Source organism: Crinia signifera, unplaced genomic scaffold, assembly GCF_055691185.1.
Source record: "Crinia signifera unplaced genomic scaffold, ASM5569118v1 HAP2_SCAFFOLD_134, whole genome shotgun sequence".
In the NCBI taxonomy this organism is placed as follows: Eukaryota; Metazoa; Chordata; class Amphibia; order Anura; family Myobatrachidae; genus Crinia; species Crinia signifera.
This window is the reverse complement of record NW_028142027.1, coordinates 104,267-126,923: the sequence shown is the minus strand read 5'-3', so window position 1 is coordinate 126,923 and position 22,657 is coordinate 104,267. Positions and strand designations below refer to the sequence as shown.

Here is a 22,657-nt window from a genome sequence, read left to right as displayed (position 1 = left end):
GAAAAAACTAGCGGCACTCTCCAGACTTTGAACAACGTGTTCTTTATTCCAACATGTTGCGGGATGGAAACCTTCATGTACTCAAGGGTCAACAAAGGCAATGAAATAACAAGGGTCTTTATTACAACATTTGACACACCTCCACCAATCAATTGTGTCTGCTGAGATCCACCTCCTGCTTGACACACCTGAAGCCGCTCTCCAATAACCTAGAGAGGCAGTCCAGGAGGCAGATACACCTGTGTGTCCAATTACTCTCCATTCCATCAGTGTTGCTAACAATCCTTGTTGTACACACTGGCCCCTGCTTCAGAGTTGCACAGATCCCATGATGCTCAGCAGCTGTGAATGTGTCGGTATACACAACTCCGAGCTACTATATACTGTTAGCAGCCGGACAGATCTCCTCTTGCTGCTGAGTGGGTGTAGAGTACTGTGGGAGAGTAGGATGAATTGGGGCTATTCAGGGTTGTGCGCATGCAGAGCTGCTGACATATCTCTTGCACAAGGATAGCGCTGGTGCAAACGCATGGCGATAGTGATGACCACTTTCATCACCAAGAAAATTCTGCATAATGGTGAATAATGACATTTATTCCCAAACATACTGTAAAGTGTCTGCAATTGTGACTGCTTTATATTCAACTCTGAATCAGGCGCTCTGTATTTATGCCTCTTTATCATTATGCAGACACGAATATTTAAATAGTGGAAACAATTATTCACACCTGTCAGCTCATTAACATTTATTTTCTCTTAAAAGCAGCTCATAAACAGTCACACTCAGAACACGCAAATGACTATGGTTTCACACCTTTGTGAGTGCTCTGATGTCTAACAAGGCTGTGTTCTAATAAAAAACATTTCCCAAACTCAGAACATGGAAAGGCTTCTCACCTGTGTGACTTCTCACATGTATAACAAGGTATGATTTCCAGGTAAAACATTTCCCTCACTCAGAACATGGAAACAGCTTCTAACCTTTGTGAGTTCTCTCATGTGTGACAAGCACTGATTTCTGTCTAAAAGATTTCCCACACTCAGAACATGGAAACGGCTTCTCACCTGTGTGAGTTCTCTTATGTCGGACAAGCACTGATTTCTGGCTAAAAGATTTCCCACACTCAGAACATGGAAATGGCTTCTCACCTGTGTGAGTTCTCTCATGTTGGACAAGCTGTGATTTCCGGGCAAAATTTTTCTCACACTCAGAACATGGAAATGGTTTCTCTCCTGTGTGAGTTCTCTCATGTCGGACAAGCTGTGATTTTGTAGGAAAGGCTTTACCACACTCAGAACATGGAAATGGCTTCTCACCTGTGTGAGTTCTCTCATGTAGGACAAGCTGTGATTTTGAGGTAAAATATTGTCCACATTCTGTACATGGAAATGGCTTCTCACCTGTGTGACTTCTCACATGTAGGACAAGATCGGATTTTCCAGTAAAGGCTTTACCACACTCAGAACATGGAAATGGCTTCTCCCCCGTGTGAGTTCTCTCATGTAGGAGAAGCTGTGATTTTGTAGTAAACCACACTCAGAACATGGAAATGGCTTCTCCCCCGTGTGAGTTCTCACATGATTAATGAGAAATGATTTCTGGGTAAAGGATTTCCCACACTCAAAACATGGAAATGGCTTCTCCCCTGTGTGAGTTCTCACATGTTGGACAAGATGTGATTTGTGGGTAAAAGATTTCCCACACTCAAAACATGGAAATGGCCTCTCACCTGTGTGAGTTCTCTCATGGAGGACAAGATGTGAATTGTGGGTAAAAGATTTCCCACACTCAGAACATGGAAATGGCTTCTCACCTGTGTGATTTCTTTCATGTAGGAGAAGCTGTGATTTTGAAGGAAAGGCTTTATCACACTCAGAACATGGAAATGGCCTCTCACCTGTGTGAGTTCTCTCATGTATAACAAGAGCTGATTTCCGAGTAAAACATTTCCCACACTCAGAACATGGAAATGGTTTCTCACCTGTGTGAATTCTCTCATGTTTAACAAGATCTGATTTCCGAGTAAAACATTTCCCACACTCAGAACATGGAAATGGCTTCTCACCTGTGTGAGTTCTCTGATGTGTAATAAAATCTGAGTGATTTATAAAACATGTATCACATTCAGAACAGGTAAATATGTCAGCACCTGTATGAGCTGCTCCATGTGTAGCAGTATCTGAGTTACCAGGAGAACAGTCCTCAGGATTAGAGGTATCAGGTGATGTATCTGCACTGTGAGGCACTAGCTGTATATTTAGGGTAATGGAGGTTTCTTCTGGAGAATCCTGTGTGATGTTATCTTCTGTTTTATAATCTGGAGACAGAATAAGACGTCCCTCCGAGGTATTCCTGCTTCTGTGTCCATCTGCTGGAAATAACATACAGATATAGAAATATCGCTCTTCCCCTTTCCCCTCACCCATTTCATACTATTAGTGAGTACAAGTTATTAAGTTCTAAATATTTTCTACCAGTTCTAAATATTGTGTAGCAAAATAATAGGATTTTAAATTACTTACCGGTAAATAATTTTTTCTCTATAGTTCATTTTGGTGACACAGCTAACCATGGGATGTAGTCAGTTCCAGAGGACCCAAGACACCAATGCTATCACTTTAAGAGGCAGGCTCCTCCCCTGCTGTATCCCAGAATACCTCAGTTTCGTTTAGGTGCCCACAGAAGTGGGTGCATATGCTATGGGGCTGCGTGAAGCAGCCAGATTACAGTTAGTTAGGATTTTTTATTTGATTAATTTCTTTTAGCTAGTTTCAGCCTCAGTGTGGGATTTAATTAGAACGCACATTACACTGGTATTTAGTGCTGCAGGGGCTGACAGAGGCACAGCGAAGGACAGTACCCACCTCCTGCATATATATATATATATATATAGATAGTAAATAACTCTGGTGCCCTCCACGAACCACTCCATTCTAGATTGACATGAAAAAACTAGCGGCACTCTCCAGACTTTGAACAACGTGTTCTTTATTCCAACATGTTGCGGGATGGAAACCTTCATGTACTCAAGGGTCAACAAAGGCAATGAAATAACAAGGGTCTTTATTACAACATTTGACACACCTCCACCAATCAATTGTGTCTGCTGAGATCCACCTCCTGCTTGACACACCTGAAGCCGCTCTCCAATAACCTAGAGAGGCAGTCCAGGAGGCAGATACACCTGTGTGTCCAATTACTCTCCATTCCATCAGTGTTGCTAACAATCCTTGTTGTACACACTGGCCCCTGCTTCAGAGTTGCACAGATCCCATGATGCTCAGCAGCTGTGAATGTGTCGGTATACACAACTCCGAGCTACTATATACTGTTAGCAGCAGGACAGATCTCCTCTTGCTGCTGAGTGGGTGTAGAGTACTGTGGGAGAGTAGGATGAATTGGGGCTATTCAGGGTTGTGCGCATGCAGAGCTGCTGACATATCTCTTGCACAAGGATAGCGCTGGTGCAAACGCATGGTGATAGCGATGACCACTTTCATCACCAAGAAAATTCTGCATAATGGTGAATAATGACATTTATTCCCAAACATAAAGTGTCTGCAATTGTGACTGCTTTATATTCAACTCTGAATCAGGCGCTCTGTATTTATGCCTCTTTATCATTATGCAGACACGAATATTTAAATAGTGGAAACAATTATTCACACCTGTCAGCTCATTAACATTTATTTTCTCTTAAAAGCAGCTCATAAACAGTCACACTCAGAACACGCAAATGACTATGGTTTCACACCTTTGTGAGTGCTCTGATGTCTAACAAGGCTGTGTTCTAATAAAAAACATTTCCCAAACTCAGAACATGGAAAGGCTTCTCACCTGTGTGACTTCTCACATGTATAACAAGGTATGATTTCCAGGTAAAACATTTCCCTCACTCAGAACATGGAAACAGCTTCTCACCTTTGTGAGTTCTCTCATGTGTGACAAGCACTGATTTCTGTCTAAAAGATTTCCCACACTCAGAACATGGAAACGGCTTCTCACCTGTGTGAGTTCTCTTATGTCGGACAAGCACTGATTTCTGGCTAAAAGATTTCCCACACTCAGAACATGGAAACGGCTTCTCACCTGTGTGAGTTCTCTCATGTTGGACAAGCTGTGATTTCCGGGCAAAATTTTTCTCACACTCAGAACATGGAAATGGTTTCTCTCCTGTGTGAGTTCTCTCATGTCGGACAAGCTGTGATTTTGTAGGAAAGGCTTTACCACACTCAGAACATGGAAATGGCTTCTCACCTGTGTGAGTTCTCTCATGTAGGACAAGCTGTGATTTTGAGGTAAAATATTGTCCACATTCTGTACATGGAAATGGCTTCTCACCTGTGTGACTTCTCACATGTAGGACAAGATCTGATTTTCCAGTAAAGGCTTTACCACACTCAGAACATGGAAATGGCTTCTCCCCCGTGTGAGTTCTCTCATGTAGGAGAAGCTGTGATTTTGTAGTAAAGGCTTTACCACACTCAGAACATGGAAATGGCTTCTCCCCCGTGTGAGTTCTCACATGATTAATGAGAAATGATTTCTGGGTAAAGGATTTCCCACACTCAAAACATGGAAATGGCTTCTCCCCTGTGTGAGTTCTCACATGTTGGACAAGATGTGATTTGTGGGTAAAAGATTTCCCACACTCAAAACATGGAAATGGCCTCTCACCTGTGTGAGTTCTCTCATGGAGGACAAGATGTGAATTGTGGGTAAAAGATTTCCCACACTCAGAACATGGAAATGGCTTCTCACCTGTGTGATTTCTTTCATGTAGGAGAAGCTGTGATTTTGAAGGAAAGGCTTTATCACACTCAGAACATGGAAATGGCCTCTCACCTGTGTGAGTTCTCTCATGTATAACAAGAGCTGATTTCTGAGTAAAACATTTCCCACACTCAGAACATGGAAATGGTTTCTCACCTGTGTGAATTCTCTCATGTTTAACAAGATCTGATTTCCGAGTAAAACATTTCCCACACTCAGAACATGGAAATGGCTTCTCACCTGTGTGAGTTCTCTGATGTGTAATAAAATCTGACTGATTTATAAAACATGTACCACACTCAGAGCAGGTAAATATGTCAGCACCTGTATGAGCTGTTCTATGTGTAGCAGTATCTGAGTTACCAGGAGAACAGTCCTCAGGATTAGAGGTATCAGGTGATGTATCTGCACTGTGAGGCACTAGCTGTATATTTAGGGTAATGGAGGTTTCTTCTGGAGAATCCTGTGTGATGTTATCTTCTGTTTTATAATCTGGAGACAGAATAAGACGTCCCTCCGAGGTATTCCTGCTTCTGTGTCCATCTGCTGGAAATAACATACAGATATAGAAATATCGCTCTTCCCCTTTCCCCTCACCCATTTCATACTATTAGTGAGTACAAGTTATTAAGTTCTAAATATTTTCTACCAGTTCTAAATATCGTGTAGCAAAATAATAGGATTTTAAATTACTTACCGGTAAATAATTTTTTCTCTATAGTTCATTTTGGTGACACAGCTAACCATGGGATGTAGTCAGTTCCAGAGGACCCAAGACACCTATGCTATCACTTTAAGAGGCAGGCTCCTCCCCTGCTGTATCCCAGAATACCTCAGTTTCGTTTAGGTGCCCACAGAAGTGGGTGCATATGCTATGGGGCTGCGTGAAGCAGCCAGATTACAGTTAGTTAGGATTTTTTATTTGATTAATTTCTTTTAGCTAGTTTCAGCCTCAGTGTGGGATTTAATTAGAACGCACATTACACTGGTATTTAGTGCTGCAGGGGCTGACAGAGGCACTTTCCTGTCCTGTAAGCTGGTGAGAAAGCATTGCTTTCCTCCAGCTCAGTGCTGAGACCTCTCTGCTTTTTGCATGGCAAGGTCTCCTGGGCCCTGGGGGACACTTCACAGGCTCCCTGCTAGAGGGAGGTCTCAGGTGACAGACTCCCCGTTATGGTGCCGCCATTTGACAGGGCTTGCTGGCTCACTCCACTGGAGGACATGTCAGTTACAGGAGCCCTGCGCAGCGGGGCGCTCCAAAGTGACCCCTTTCCAACGGGAGTCACTAGGAGTTAGAACATGGGTTTTCAAACTGTGGCCCTCCAGATGTTGTGAAACTACATGTTCCAACATGCATTGCCACATTCTTTCCTATAAGAGCATGCAAAAACTGTCAGGGCATGCTGGGACATGTAGTTCCACAACATCTGGAGGGCCACAGTTTGAAGACCCATGAGTTAGAAGAATCAGCTAAGGTAACTTGGCTTACTGCAGGTAATGCAGCACACTGCTCAAAGTGTACATAAAATGAGTTCCTTTGTGGAACAATTTCTGAGTGTTCCTGACTCACAGGCTACAAAGCGCCCCTTGTTACCCCTCCTTTAGACCTGATTCCGATGAGGAAGAGGGTGAATTTTCTGAGGATAAATCTGTGGGGGCAAAAGGAGGAGAGTGATTCCTCTACCCCTGGAGTGGAGGATTTAATTATGGCTATTCGCCAGGCTCTGGATTTGGCGAATGTAAATCCAGCTCAGTCAGAAGGTGTTTTCAGAAGGCAGCGCAAGTCTGGGGTGACTTTTCCTGCAGATTGCAGTTTGTCTGATTTGAACAGTGAGGCTCGGAAAACTCCTGATAAAAAGGGTTGTTATGCCTAGAAAATTCAATGCTGGAGGACCAGGTTAAGTTGTGTGAAAAGGTTCCTATAGTGGACGCTCCTGTTGCTCGTTTGTCCAAAGCTAAAGCCCTCCTTATACAAGGGGGGGGGGGGGGGGCAGCTTTTTTTTTGTAATTTTTTTTTTTTATTAAGCGTCAGTGATAATACAGCATAACGCTCATTTTCCAAAATAAAAATTGTAAAAGTATTACAAACAATACTATGAAATAAAATATAACAGAGGGATGCATTGTTGAAAGGGTAACAAATCCCCCCCTCCCCTCAGGTTGAACACATCCCTGATGGCCAAGACCCCCCTAGACTTCCATGTCAGATATGTGGCATTAAGTGATCCTGTGAAAAAATTTGGGGTCACCCCAGAAAGTAAAGTAGCGCGTCACACCGTGCCTATGCCCCAATTTTTTGTTTATGGCCACGCTAAGTATGTGTGTGTAAATAAGATATCCTGCATAGCCAAAGGAGGCAAGGAGGATTCAGGGGGGTGTAGCAATGCAGCAGTGGAGAATGTTGGGAATAATTCAGATTATAAAGCTTTGTGGGTATAAGGATCAGATCCTTGCATCCAGTCTAAAATGTAGTGTAAAAAAAAAAAAAACTGATTGGGTAAAGGCGTCTAAATGCAGTATTCCCAGGCCCCCCTCTGCCCTTCTAGAATAGAACTTGAATCTAGAAATACAGAGTTTTTTGTCCAACCATAGAAATTTAAGGATCATTTGCATACAATATGATATCTTTGGAAACACAATAGATTGCAATACCGCCGCCCTCCCCAGCAACGAGAGAGGAAGGGATCTCCATGCTTCAAGCTGTCTCACAACACTTGCAATTATATGATCATAGTTACATATATACAATTGAGAGACATTTGCTGGGAATATTAATCCCAAGTACTTAATGGAATGGGCGTTAATTTTAAATTGTGAAAAATGGGGGACAACGAGTTTGGGTGAGGGTGCCGGAGGTACTATAAGAGTTAAACCCTGTATCTATGAAACTGGTACCAAAAAACACCTCCAACGCGTTTCTCCGACTATAAAATCTCAGCGGCTTCCTCATGGATAGGGCTTACGCGTTTCTCCGCCTATAAAATCTCAGCTTCTTCCTCAGGGATAGGAAGCGGATAGACGGATTTTTATAGATGGATAAATGCGTTGGGTCGGTGTTTTTCGGTACCAGTTTCATAGATACACAGGAGATTACCCTTCCGGTGGGCGGACCCTGAAATGAGCAGTCTGGAGTGTTAACCAGAGTAAAGCTGTGAACCAGGAATCTGGAGCCCAGGAATATCTTCAAATAACAAGTGGCCACCTGTACGTATTCTACAGAAAGTGTCTAAGGCTCCTGGGATTACACCTTTTTCATACAAAAAGTGTTAACTATAAGCCTGATATTTATCTGTTGGCATCAAACTGAAGCCACGATAGACCAAGTGGAAGATTTATCTGATATTTATTTTTACTATATGTAATTGTCTTTTCATCAGGTTTGTATTATTTTATTCTTAATATGCCTCTATATCATGCATGATTTAATTATTAAATTATCTTTACTGTTCTAGCGTGGGTCCCTTAAGTGACTCCGGAACCAGCACCAATCTCAAATTATTCCTTCTTGACCGATTTTCAAGGTCATCGACCTTGTTTGTCAGTGTGTAGACAGATTTCTGAAGGTCATCATTATGGGCCTTGAGATCCTGCACCTCATGAAAAACTGTCCCCAACTGTGATTCATTCTAGGAGACCCTCTGGGAAAGCTGTGACATATGTCCCTTTAATTCAGCCTGTTCCCTGAATATGGGGGCCATAGTGGCTTTAATAGCCTGCACCATGTCCTGGTATGCCACAGTGTCCATGTCCCCTCCATCATTCCCCCGTATAAGGCTATCTGGGCGCAAAAGAAAATGGGGCTGCCAGCGGTGTATGCAGAACGTCTGCCTGTTGTTGCTGCCATGGTGATCTGGATGCCTCTGCCGAGGTCCCGGACACACCAGGGGAGGAAGGTGCAGTCGCCATCTTGGCATGCTGTGTCCGCGGCCGAGCTGTGAAACGGCAGTTCTGGTGCTTTGACATGGGAGAGTTCTCTCCATGCACAGCGCCCGGCTCTCTTGTGTCCGTTTCCCGGCTGTGTGGTTGGGGACAGTGTAGCGGTGGTGTAGGTGTGCCGCCCAACTCAATGCTCACGGAAACACAAAAACACAAAATGGATGGCCCTTTAATGGCGCTCTTATCACCTGGGATCCGAACAATGTAACAGTCCCCTCTTTGTAAAGTTCGCCCTTTGCGTTATTTTTTCTTTTTAGTTCTTTGTTCCTCAAGGTGGATCATAAAGAGAGGAATAAAAAGAGAAAACCATATTTAGCGTAGTAGGTCTCGGATCAAAAATATTCTGAGATGGGGGATATAGGTCTTCCCCTTCCAGGTGGTGTTGTCTTTATTGATCTTATAGGGTCACCCCAGTGCAGACTTAAAAACTTGCTTACATCAAGCTTACATTCATTCAGGATTGTGAAAACATATATAACGCTTTCTTTAGACTTATTCACAAAAGTCACACGTACAGATAGACCACAATAAGTGCTCACACGGATGCTTACACCAACTGTATACGACTCCTCATATATAGGTTTCTTTCAAAGTACTCCTCAGGTGTCAGAGTCGTCTCTTCCCATAAATGCATTGGGAGCTCAGGGCGATACTGAGGGCACTCCAATAAGCAGAGGACATGTTGAAGAATTCACCGGTAAGAATCCAGTCACACAATACCACGGCTGAGGCATATGTAAATCATCAGGGCGGCACTTGCAGCCGGATGGCTATGCGGGAGGTGTCGCAGATACTAAAGTGGGTGAAACTTCATGATCCGGCTCGGTCTGCTATATTCATTCCGGGGATCCGGAATGTGGAAGCGGATTTTCTCAGCAGAACTGACTTGCAGGAAGGGGAGTGGTCTTTACACCCAGAGGTGTTTCAGGAGTAGACAGAATGCTGGGGGCTGGATTTAATAGCATCTCGACACAATTGTCAGGTTCCACGGTTTTGCTCCAGAAGCAGGGATCCGTTGGCTTGGGCAGTGAATGCCATGACTGTGCCTTGGAGTTTCCAACTGGCTTATATCTTTACTCCATTTCCCATGTTGCCTCGAGTGCTGAAGAAAAATAAAACAGAAGATCCAGTTCATTCTGATAGCACCAGATTGGCCCAGGAGGGCTTGGTACTCGGACATACTTTGGTTATCGATAGTGCCACCATGGCGGCTCCCGTTGGGTATGAATCTGCTAAGACAATGTCCATTCTTTCATTAGGATCTTGTTCGGGTGAATTTGATGGCCTGGATTTAGAACCTGGCTAGAAATAAAGACAGGTCGGCAAGGTTAGAGGTGGTTCACGCCTTGCGCGTGTATTTGGACAGAGTTAAACCTTTTCTTAAGACAGATACACTGCTGGTGTTTTCTGACGTACATAAGAAAGGGTGGCCAGCCCCCAAACAAACCATTGCTAGGTGGATTAGGTCAATGATTGCCTTTGCCTACACAAAAGGTCAGTAGACTGGTTCCAGCTAGAGTTAATGCCCATAACACAAGATCGGTTGCTTCTTCTTAGGCTGTGCGTCACGGGGCTTTAGCAGAGCAGTTATGCAGGGCTGCCACCTGGTCCTCTGTTCACACATTTACCAGATTTTACAGTTTCCATGAGTTCGCGTTGGAGGGCGCTTCTTTTGGGCGAAGTCTTGCGTGCTGCGGAACCGAGCGGACCCGAGCGTACCCTCCCAAAGGACCGGCTATTAAACGTCCAATGTTTAGCTGTGTCACCAGGATGGACGATAGAGAAAATTATACTTACGATAAGTCCTTTTCTTCGGCATATACTTACGATAAGTCCTTTTCTTCGGAATACTTCATAGCAGCCATAGCATTGGTTTTAACCCCTCCTCCTCCTTCTAGACAGGTAAGTTTTTTGTCTAGGATCTGCCCTCACCACTTATATAAGCATGCTCCACCCTGTTACCCTCAGTCTTAGATTGTCTCCTTCCTTGGTCCTAGGAAAAAACACAGAAGAGGGTGGGAAATCATAGGCTGCCATGAAGTATTCTGAAGAAAAGGAATCATTTTAAGTAGAATCCGCAATTTACTTCTTCCTACTTCATGGAAGCCATAACATTGGGACATACCAAAGCATAATAACAGGTGGGCTACAATACCTCATGCCATTACATGGCTCAGAATACGCTCTCCGAAATGTTTCCGATTCACATCCAGGGCGCAATGTTTCGTAAATGTATGCATCAAAGACCATGTTGCTGTCACACAGATCTTCTTGACTGATACCCTCGGCCTCTTTTGCCCAGGACACAGCCATTGCTCTCGTAAAATGTGCTTTAATCATACGGAACGTCTCTTCCCACTTTCTTGTATGCAAATGATATAATTTCCTTTACCCATCTGGAAATGGTCTGCTTCGATGGAGACAATCCTTTCTTGGCTCCCATCGGAATGACAAAGAAAGACTTGGTTTTCCTGAAACGCTCAACTCTTTTCAAATAAATAGAAACAGCTCTAACAATATATAAAGTATGTAATCTTTCTTCCCCTGAATTCTTTGGTTCTGGATAAAAAGATGGCATAATTATTTCTTGATTGATATGAAAAGAGGACACCATTTTTGGAAGAAATTGAGGATTAGTTTATATGTACCAATCTATCTGGAAAGAATTTCAGGTAAGGTTCCTGGGCCCATAGCGCCTGAAGCTCACTAACTCTTTTAGCCAAAGTGACTGCAACCAGGAAAACAATTTTCCATGTTAGGAATTTCAACTTGATCCTATCCAACGGCTCAAACGGTGGTGACATAAGGACATTTAATACCAAGTTGAGGTCCCATTGGAGAACAATTGAGCTGACTTGAGGCCTCATCCTGTTAATAGCCTGACAGGACCTCTTTATGAGTTCATTGTCTGACAATCTTTTATCCAAGAATACACTAAGAGTTGAGATATGCACTTTAAGCGTGGCTACCACCAATCCTTTTGAGAATTCATCACATAAAAACTAGGGAGGCCAATCCCGGGATCGGGATCGGCGGGATCCCGGGATTTAAGGCCAAAATGTGCGGGATTTGAATCCCGGGATTGTAGTCCCCAATCCCGGGAATTCGGGATTTGCTGTACCTTTAATTATGTATGTTACCTGCGCCGCCATCAGAGGCTCCGTTCTGCAGAGAGATGCTGCTGCCGCGCTACGCGGCGGGGCGGGCTGAGCGCTGCGTGCTCTGCGTGACGTCAGAGGTCACGCGGCGCAGCCTCAGAACGTGTCATGACAGTCCGCCCCTTCAGCTGCTCCCCCGCCCGCCATCTTAAGCGCGGAGGAGGACGCCGGAGCCGCGTGAGTGTGACAGGCAGCAGCAGGCTGCAAGAGTCTGGGGGGGATCGTCGTGCAGCACTCCTGATCCCCAGACTGCAGTCTGGAGCGGGTATGGGCAGTCCGACCTGCGCAGCGTGACCTCTGACCATCACGCTGCGCAGGTCGGACTGCCCATACCCGCTCCAGAATCATCTTTGACCTGGACCGGACCTGGCAGCGTCGGCCGCCCGCCCTCCGGGCGGCTCTGCTGCTGCTGCTACCGCCGCTGATGCCTCCTGCTCCCGGCCGCCTACCGCCGCTGACGCCTCCTGCTCCTGCCCTGCTCCCGGCCGCCTACCGCCGATGACGCCTCCTGCTCCTGCCCTGCTCCCGGCCGCCTACCGCCGCTGACGCCTCCTGCTCCTGCCCTGCTCCCGGCCGCCTACCGCCGCTGACGCCTCCTGCCCTGTCTGCCCTGCTCCCGGCCGCCGTTGTGACTTGTGAGTAAATGAATGTGCGCGACGGCTGTAGCGGGGGGGACAGGGCTTCTCTGTAGCATTTTTTTTTGCCTGAACTGATTAGAGATGCCAATCCCGGGATCGAGCATTTTTCAATCCCGATTCCCGGGATTGAAAAAATGCCCCGGGATTGGCATCCCTAATAAAAACTGCAAAATATGTGGAATACCAGCCGTAGGGGCATGACATTTATCTTCTGTCCATCTGGAAAAAATTTCCCAAATTCTATAGTAAGCTTTTGAAGATACCTTCTTCCTGGCTTGTAATAGAACCTCTGGTGACAACCCTTTGTTCTTTAATATTCTCCGCTCAACTTCCAAGCCGTTAAATTTAGTTTTTGAGGATCCGCGCAATGGAGCAGCCCCTGATGTATCATCCCTGGATGAACTGGCAATTGAATTGGATACTCCACTGTCATTCTCTGCACGAGAGGAAACCACGGTCTTTGTGGCCAATATGGAAGTAGAATTACCACCTGGGCTTTCTCTTCTCTGAACTTTTTGAGAACTCTGGGAATTAGAGCAAATTGAGGAAATATGTATGCTAGATTGAAATCCCATCTCTGGGACAGAGCATATACTCCTGCGGACCCCTGAATTCTGTCCTTTGAGAAGAATTGTGGAAGCTTCGTGTTGCAGGAAGATGCCATCAGATCTATTTCTGGCGTGCCGAACCTCCTAATTACTTGATGGAACAAGGATTTCTCCAGTTCCCATTCTCCCGGAAAAACTTGGTTTCTGCTTAAGAAATCTGCTATAAAGTTGTCCTTTCCCGGAACGTAGAAGGCTGATAGAGACTTTAGAAGACCTTCTGCGCAAGTCATTATATTTTCCATCTCTTTTAGGAGTACTCGCCTTCTTGTACGCGACCGTGGCTACATTGTCTGAAAATATTCTTAGATGGGAGTTTCTGTGTGGAATCGACGTATTGCTAGCCACACTGTTCTTAATTCTCTTTGATTGGACGACATTTGACTTTCTATTAGAGACCAAATTACTTGACAGGATTTTGTCTGCATACGAGCCCCCATCTGAACGAACTTGCATCTGTCGTGAGAATTAGAAATTGCAGATTTTATAAAGATGTAGCCCTCAGAGGCAAGCCCTCGCTGGCCCACCAATTTAGGGACTCTTTTACTCCTTGCAAAACTTTCACCCAATAGGACATTGGTTTCAGGGCATATTTTATAATTTCCATCTGAAATGGACGCATCCTCCATCTCGCCCATGGCACTATGTCTATAGTTGAAGACATCATCCCTAACAGATTTGATGCCTTTCTTAACAGTATCTGATCTTGAGACTGCACCAACAAGATCAACGTTTTAATTTTTTTCGCATCTTTCCTTGGACAATGAAATCTGGAATTTTCTTGAATCCAAGACTACTAGAAACTGAACCATCTGCACTGGATCTAGATGACTTTTCTTCCAGCTGATTAACCAGCCATGGTCTTGCAGACATAGCATTACACTTTCTGCTGCCGCTGAAGCCTCTTCTTTCGAGCTTCCTGTGATCAGTAAATTGTCTAGGAAGGCCCATACTGCTATACCTCTATTCCTGAGATATGTCACCAGTACTTTGGTAAACACCCTTGGGGAAGACGTAAGACCAAATGGGAGGCAGGTGAATTGGAAATGAGCCCCCCTTATGCAAAACTGAGGTATTTTCTGTCTGTAATTCTTATCGGAATGTGGAAATATGCATCTTTCAGATCGACTGAGACTAAATTATCTCCCTTCTTTTTTCCTAAGAGAATGGTTTTCATTGTCTCCATATGGAATTTCCTCTTCCATATCTTTCTGATTAAATCTCTTAGGTCTAGAATAGTACGGAATCCACCAGTTGCTTTTGGTACAACAAAAATACGGGAGGAAAAAACGGTTCCTTCTTCAGATCTTGGAACTCTTTCCACTGCCTTGGAATTGACCAGCTCCCTTACACTCTGATAAAGAGCTAAACTTTCTTCCAGAAACATTGGAATTTTTTTAATTAAAAATCTGTTTACAGTTGGCTTGACCACACTAACTGGTAACTGAGGGTCACTACTTCCAGTGCCCACTTGTCCTGAATTGTGTGGGCCAAGGTTGTTGCAAACTTCCTGAGTCTTCCTGCCACTGGACCCGTTACCCCGGTTTGAACACGTCACTATCTTTGGGACCCTCTTCTCCCAGATTGGTGAAAAAGTGCCCTTGGTCCGGAAGAGTATCTATCCCTAAACAGACGCCCTGGTCTGTAACTTCTCGCTTGTCTGGAAGAATATTCAGGGAGTTCACCCCTCTTGTCTTGTGGCAGTCTGACTGATATACCACTATAAACTTTTTGTATAACGGCATCTAGTTTTCCTCCAAACAAACATGCACCTTCAAATGGCAAGGTTACCAGTCGGTTTTTAGAATGAGTATCTGCCGCCCAGGCTTTCACCCATAACGCTCTTCTAGCTAGAATACCAGATGTCATTGATTTTGCAGACAAATCCAACATATCTAGAGAGGCCTCAGACATGTGGTCAAAGGCCACTAGAATAGAATCCAGATTTTTACTAATCTGCTCCCTAGAGAATCTCTCATGAACATCCTCCTGTAAGGACGGACACCATAATCGGAGTGCTCTGGATACAGAGGCAATAGCTACGCCAGATTTGAATGCTATAGAACTAGAAATGTGAAGCCTCTTGAATGCCCTCTCCATCTTCTTCTCCATAGCGTCCTTAAGGGATGCCCCATCTTCTACAGGAATGGTAGTTTTTGTAGTGATTTCGGCTACCGCCGCATCAACTTTAGGGATAGAGCACCACTTGCGAAACACCTCATCTTGAATGGGGTACATCCTATCCACTCTTTGGAAGCTGCCAACATATTTATCTGCATTAATCCATTCCTTTACTACTTTGTGTACAGGAAAGCATCTACCCTTTTTTGACCTGTCTTCAAACAAGGTATCTTTAACCGCCTCTTTATAATTGATCGTTTTATACAACTTCTTTAAAACCATTTAAACCAAATCAAGCTTAAATGAACGGTCTTCTCCCAGAATCTTTCCTGACTCAGTATCAGAAAGAGACCCCTCATCTGCAGACATACATACTGGGGAATAGGTATCCAGGTCATAATCAATACTGGTTTGAGATCTAGACCTCCTTCCACTGTTAGGAAATTCCTCCTTAGAAAGGAAAGTCTTTTTCATCCAATTCATTAAATCAGATATTTGTAAGGGTGCATCCAATCCAGGATTAATATCCTTAGTACAGTACTTGCAGACATTCTCTTCCTCTATAGCCGTAAACGCTGTATCACATGAAAGGCAAGTGTTAGAAGAATGTTTTTTTCTTAGGGCCGGGCGGCACACTAAAATAAAGTCACGTGGAGTGCAGGACGCTGCTGTGTGCAATGTAAGGCCTCCCGCCCGACGTTACCTGCTGTACATACGGAAATGCACTACACGCGTGTCCAACTCCTGCATACCTCTCCCGGCCGTCCTACGCTCCACTACCATCCAGGTAGAATGAAGGAGGGAGACTGCAGCACAGGTTCCAATTCAAGCCCAACCTCCGGTCAGGCCTGACAAACTGGGTAAGGCGCCGCCAACCCCATCTACCGTCCAGCCACAGCAGCAACTTGCCTACCGTGAGTAAAAACAACAAACCTATACCTAGCTCTCCATAGGAGACAGGAAAAAGACTGATGGTAACAGGGTGGAGCATGCTTATATAAGTGGTGAACAGTGACGGATTTTACCTATGGGCTGCAGCTCCCCCAGGTAAAATCCGCCACTGTAGTGAAGCCAGATGCAGTCTGTGAGACTGCACTGGCTTCACAGTGACTGGCAGTGACTTCCTATTGGAAGTCCGACCTGCCAGTCACAAAGGCAGTCTCATTGGGAAGTGTTACCTATATAGGTACTGTGCACGCGCTGGTCTCGGTGGCTGTAACTTACATTGTACAGGCACTGGGACCAAGATTGCTTCTATGGCCTGTTGCCCAAGCAGCCCATAGAAGTTGGCTGCATGCGCGGTACACGTGTGTACTGCGCATGCGCCAGTCCCGGCGCCTGTCACTCATCACAGCACAGGCACAAGGACCAGAACGGAAAAGGAGGCAGCAGCAGCGGCGGCGACAGGGGGTGCTTGAATCGTGGCCCCGCTGCGGCCAAAGGCAGCCCCCCTCCCCAATAAAGTACGAGCCGCCGCTGGGTGAGGGCAGATCCTAGGCAAAAAAGGAGGAGGGGTTAAAACCCAATGGTATGGCTGCCATGAAGTAGGAAGAAGTAAAAGGATTTTTCTAAGAACTTACCTTTCGGATCCTTTTCGCTGAGTCCTTCCTGGTGACACAGAGGTCCCTCCCTTGGATTGTGCATATTAATATGTTCAGGCAGTGTACTGAGTAATGTATCCTAGTGGGCTCTTGAAGATGTACTGAGGTCTTCTGGGATGCCTTGTACCAGACTACATCCCATGGTTACGAGGGATATTATATCGGTATGATGACCGTCCAGCAGCACAGAATCCGTGTCCCCCTATACATACTGTAACCAGGGATATTATATCTGTAAGATGACCGCCCGGCAGCACAGGATCTGTGGCACCCTATACATACTGTAACCAGGGATATTATATCTGTATGATGACCGCCCAGCAGCACAGAATCTGTGGCACCCTATACATACTGTAACCAGGGATATTATATCTGTATGATGACCACCCAGAAGCACAGAATCTGTGGCACCCTATACATACTGTAACCAGGGATATTATATCTGTATGATGACCACCCAGCAGCACAGAATCTGTGGCACCCTATACATACTGTAACCAGGGGTATTATATCTGTATGATGACCGCCCAGCAGCACAGAATCTGTGGCACCCTATACATACTGTAAACTGTAACCGGGGATATTATATCTGTATGATGACCGCCCAGCAGCACAGAATCGGCACTCTATACATACTGTAACCAGGGATATTATATCTGTATGATGACCGCCCAGCAGCACAGAATCTGTGGCCCCTTTTACATCCTGTAACCAGGGATATTGGGGGACATTTACCAAAATGGATTCGTAGAAAAAAGGTGTATTCGTAGGGAGAAATACACCTTTTTTTTACGAATTTGTATTTTCGGGATTTACAATCCCAAAAATACAACAATTCGTAGTCCTAAAGATGGAACATTCGTATTTGTAGTTACAAATACGAATGTCTACACCATCGATAGAATACGACAGAAATCACCATTCAAAAGAATGGTGGTTTCTGATTTACTAAGCAGCCGTATGGATAATACGGCTGCTTAGTGGTGTAAAACACCCACGCAAATACGACAGGAAAATAGAACACCATTTTCATGTCGTATTTGCGTTTTTGCCTGCACGGATCAGTCAGATCCGTGCAGGCTTCGGTGTAAAAAATAGAAAAACAAATAAATTAAAAAAAAAAAACGGCGTGGGGTCCCCCCCACAGCCGAAACCAGCACCAGGCTGACAGAGCCTGGAGCCGGTAATTAAAAATCAGGGAACCCGACAAATAGGGGTTCCCCGATTTTTAACAACCAGCCCCAGGCTCCTGCTCTGGGGCTGGTTCCCAAAATACGGGGGACAAAATGACTAGGGGTCCCCCGTATTTCAAGAACCAGCCCCAGGCAAAACCAGCCAGCGGGTAATGCCACAGCCGGGGGGAGACTTTTTATGCAAGTCCCCCCGGCCAAAGCATTAACCCTACCGACCAGTCAGCCTGGCCAGGGGCCCTGGGGGAGTGGGGACCCCCCCAATAAAGGGGTCCCCCCCCTCCAGGACTTACCTGACCAGGCTGAAGCCTGGTGCTGTCCTCGATGCCCCTGGGCGGTGGGCATCGAGCTGATGGTTTTGTGTAAAAAATAGAATAAAAACCATTGTTTTTTACTGTGGCACTACAAGTGCCAGCAAGCCTCCCCAGCAAGCTGGGACTTGGATAACCACAAGTCCCAGCCTGCTGGGCATTAAAGGGCCCGCTGGGTCTTGTAGTGCCACCGTAAAAAAAATAGTTAAATAAAACACACTGACACCCGTTTTAAATAAAAGTTTAATACACACATTACATACATACTGATACTTACCTTTCTTGATCCCGTAGGTAGCCCTGGTCCTGATGTCCTGTGTCGTCCTCCAGGTCCATGTCGGCTGTCTGCGTCGTCCTCCAGGTCCATGTCGACGGTCCGTGTCGTCCTCCAGGTCCATGGCGGTGTCCGGGTCCGAAGAAATCCATGTTGGAGCTGTGGAAGGAAATCCTACTCACCTGTTCCTGCGCTGAAGAAGTCTTCTCTTGATCCGACGTAGTCCAGGTAATCTTCCTGCTGTCGCCGGTCCCCGCTGTCTCCGCTGTCCGTGCATCGCGCTGAGGAGAGATGCTGAAGTTTCATATTCGGCGCCTCTCCTCAGACTGAATTCTATTGGCCGCCTAGCGGGCCAATCAGGAGCCGAGAAAGTCGGCTCCTGATTGGCCTGCTAGGCGGCCAATAGAATTCAGTCTGAGGAGAGGCGCCGAATATGAAACTTCAGCATCTCTCCTCAGCGCGATGCACGGACAGCGGAGACAGCGGGGACCGGCGACAGCAGGAAGATTACCTGGACTACGTCGGATCAAGAGAAGACTTCTTCAGCGCAGGAACAGGTGAGTAGGATTTCCTTCCACAGCTCCAACATGGATTTCTTCGGACCCGGACACCGCCATGGACCTGGAGGACGACACGGACCGTCGACATGGACCTGGAGGACGACGCAGACAGCCGACATGGACCTGGAGGACGACACAGGACATCAGGACCAGGGCTACCTACGGGATCAAGAAAGGTAAGTATCAGTATGTATGTAATGTGTGTATTAAACTTTTATTTAAAACGGGTGTCAGTGTGTTTTATTTAACTATTTTTTTTACGGTGGCACTACAAGACCCAGCGGGCCCTTTAATGCCCAGCAGGCTGGGACTTGTGGTTATCCAAGTCCCAGCTTGCTGGGGAGGCTTGCTGGCACTTGTAGTGCCACAGTAAAAAACAATGGTTTTTATTCTATTTTTTACACAAAACCATCAGCTCGATGCCCACCGCCCAGGGGCATCGAGGACAGCACCAGGCTTCAGCCTGGTCAGGTAAGTCCTGGAGGGGGGGGACCCCTTTATTGGGGGGGTCCCCACTCCCCCAGGGCCCCTGGCCAGGCTGACTGGTCGGTAGGGTTAATGCTTTGGCCGGGGGGACTTGCATAAAAAGTCCCCCCCCGGCTGTGGCATTACCCGCTGGCTGGTTTTGCCTGGGGCTGGTTCTTGAAATACGGGGGACCCCTAGTCATTTTGTCCCCCGTATTTTGGGAACCAGCCCCAGAGCAGGAGCCTGGGGCTGGTTGTTAAAAATCGGGGAACCCCTATTTGTCGGGTTTCCTGATTTTTAATTACCGGCTCCAGGCTCTGTCAGCCTGGTGCTGGTTTCGGCTGTGGGGGGGACCCCACGCCGTTTTTTTTTTTAATTTATTTTTTTTTTCTATTTTTTTTACACCATGCAGCCTGCACGGATCTGACTGATCCGTGCAGACTGCTAGAAATAATTCGTATTAGCAGCCGTATATACGGCCGCTAATACGAATCATTACACCATCGGAGGGTTACAAAGCAGTCGTATATGACTGCTTTGTAACTGATCCTCCGGAACACGACTTTGCATACGACTTAAACAGTCGTATGCAGTCGTAGGGAAAATACCAATACGAAAAACTAGGTTTTTCATATTGGTAAATTTCCCCCATTATATCTGTATGATGACCGCCCAGCAGCACAGAATCTGTGGCACCCTATACATACTGTAACCAGGGATATTATATCTGTATGATGACCGCCCGGCAGCACAGAATCTGTGGCCCCCTTTACATACTGTAACCATAGATATTATATCTGTATGATGACCGCCCGGCAGCACAGAATCTGTGGCACCCTATACATACTGTAACCGGGGATATTATATCTGTATGATGACCACCCAGCAGCACAGAAACTGCGGCACCCTATACATACTGTAACCGGGGATATTATATCTGTAAGATGACCGCCCAGCAGCACAGAATCTGCGACACCCTATACATACTGTAACCAGGGATATTATATCTGTATGATGACCGCCCAGCAGCACAGAATCTGTGGCACCCTATACATACTGTAACCAGGGATATTATATCTTCATGATGATCGCCCACCAACACAGAATCTGTGTCCCCCTATACATACTGTAACCAGGGATATTATATCTGTATGATGACCACCCGGCAGCACAGAATCTGTGGCCCCCTATACATACTGTAACCGGGGATATTATATATGTATGATGACCGCCCGGCAGCACAGAATCTGTGGCCCCCTATACATACTGTAACCGGGGATATTATATATGTATGATGACCGCCCGGCAGCACAGAATCTGTGGCACCCTATACATACTGTAACCAGGGATATTATATCTTCATGATGATCGCCCAGCAACACAGAATCTGTGTCCCCCTATACATACTGTAACCAGGGATATTATATCTGTATGATAACCCCCCGGCAGCACAGAATCTGTGTCCCCCTATACATACTGTAACCAGGGATATTATATCTGTATGATGACCGCCCGGCAGCACAGAATCTGTGGCACCCTATACATACTGTAACCGGGGATATTATATCTGTATGATGACCGCCCAGCAGCACAGAATCTGTGACACCCTACCCATACTGTAACCAGGGATATTATATCTGTATGATGATCGCCCAGCAGCACAGAATCTGTGGCACCCTATACATACTGTAACCAGGGATATTATATCTGTATGATGACCGCCCAGCAGCACAGAATCTGTGGCCCCCTATACATACTGTAACCCAGGATATTATATCTTCATGATGACCGCCCGGCAGCACAGAATCTGTGTCCCCCTATACATACTGTAACCAGGGATATATATCTGTATGACGACCGCCCGGCAGCACAGAATCTGTGGCCCCCTATACATACTGTAACCAGGGATATTATATCTGTCTGATGACCGCCCAGCAGCACAGAATCTGTGGCACCCTATACATGCTGTAACCAGGAGCATTATATCTGTATGAGGACCGCCCAGCAGCACAGAATCTGTGGCACCCTATACATACTGTAACCAGGGATATTATATCTGTATGAGGACCGCCCAGCAGCACAGAATCTGTGGCACCCTATACATACTGTAACCAGGGATATTATATCTGTAGGATGACCGCCCAGCAGCACAGAATCTGTGGCACCCTATACATACTGTAACCATGGATATTATATCTGTATGATGACCGCCCGGCAGCACAGAATCTGTGTGACCCTATACATACTGTAACAATGGATATTATATCTGTATGATGACCGCCCGGCAGCACAGAATCTGTGGCACCCTATACATACTGTAACCAGGGATATTATATCTGTATGATGACCGCCCGGCAGCACAGAATCTGTGGCCCCCTATACATACTGTAACCAGGGATATTATATCTGTATGATGACCACCCAGCAGCACAGAATCTGTGGCCCCCTATACATACTGTAACCAGGGATATTATATCTGTATGATGACCGCCCAGCAGCACAGCATCTGTGGCTCCTTATACATACTGTAACCATGGATATTATATCTGTATGATGACCGCCCAGCAGCACAGAATCTGTGGCACCCTATACATACTGTAACCAGGGATATTATATCTGTATGATGACCGCCCGGCAGCACAGGATCTGTGGCACCCTATACATACTGTAACCGGGGATATTATATCTGTATGATGACCGCCCGGCAGCACAGAATCTGTGGCACCCTATACATACTGTAACCAGGGATATTATATCTGTATGATGACCGCTCGGCAGCACAGAATCGGTGGCACCCTATACATACTGTAACCAGGGATATTATATCTGTATGATGACCTCCCAGCAGCACAGAATCTGTGGCACCCTATACATACTGTAACCAGGGATATTATACCTGTATGATGACCACCCGGCAGCACAGAATATGTGGCACCCTATACATACTGTAACCGGGGATATTATATCTGTATGATGACCGCCCAGCAGCACAGAATCTGTGGCACCCTATACATACTGTAACC

The 22,657-nt window shown here is 45.8% G+C and overlaps 1 protein-coding gene and 1 pseudogene across 3 annotated transcripts in view; one reads left to right on the top strand and one right to left on the bottom strand.

Annotated features, from left to right (window-relative positions):
* Positions 1-22,657, top strand: part of LOC146053265 (uncharacterized) — a 187,512-nt gene that overhangs the window by 123,657 nt on the left and 41,198 nt on the right. The gene's annotated exons all lie outside the window — the stretch shown is intronic.
* Positions 27-22,657, bottom strand: part of LOC146053266 (uncharacterized) — a 44,951-nt pseudogene continuing 22,320 nt past the window's right edge. The window contains exons 5-6 of the transcript XR_014467707.1: positions 3,907-5,320; positions 27-2,134 (exon numbers count right to left, since the gene is read on the bottom strand). The product of XR_014467707.1 is annotated as an uncharacterized LOC146053266 (transcript). The remainder of the gene's footprint in view (positions 2,135-3,906; positions 5,321-22,657) is intronic.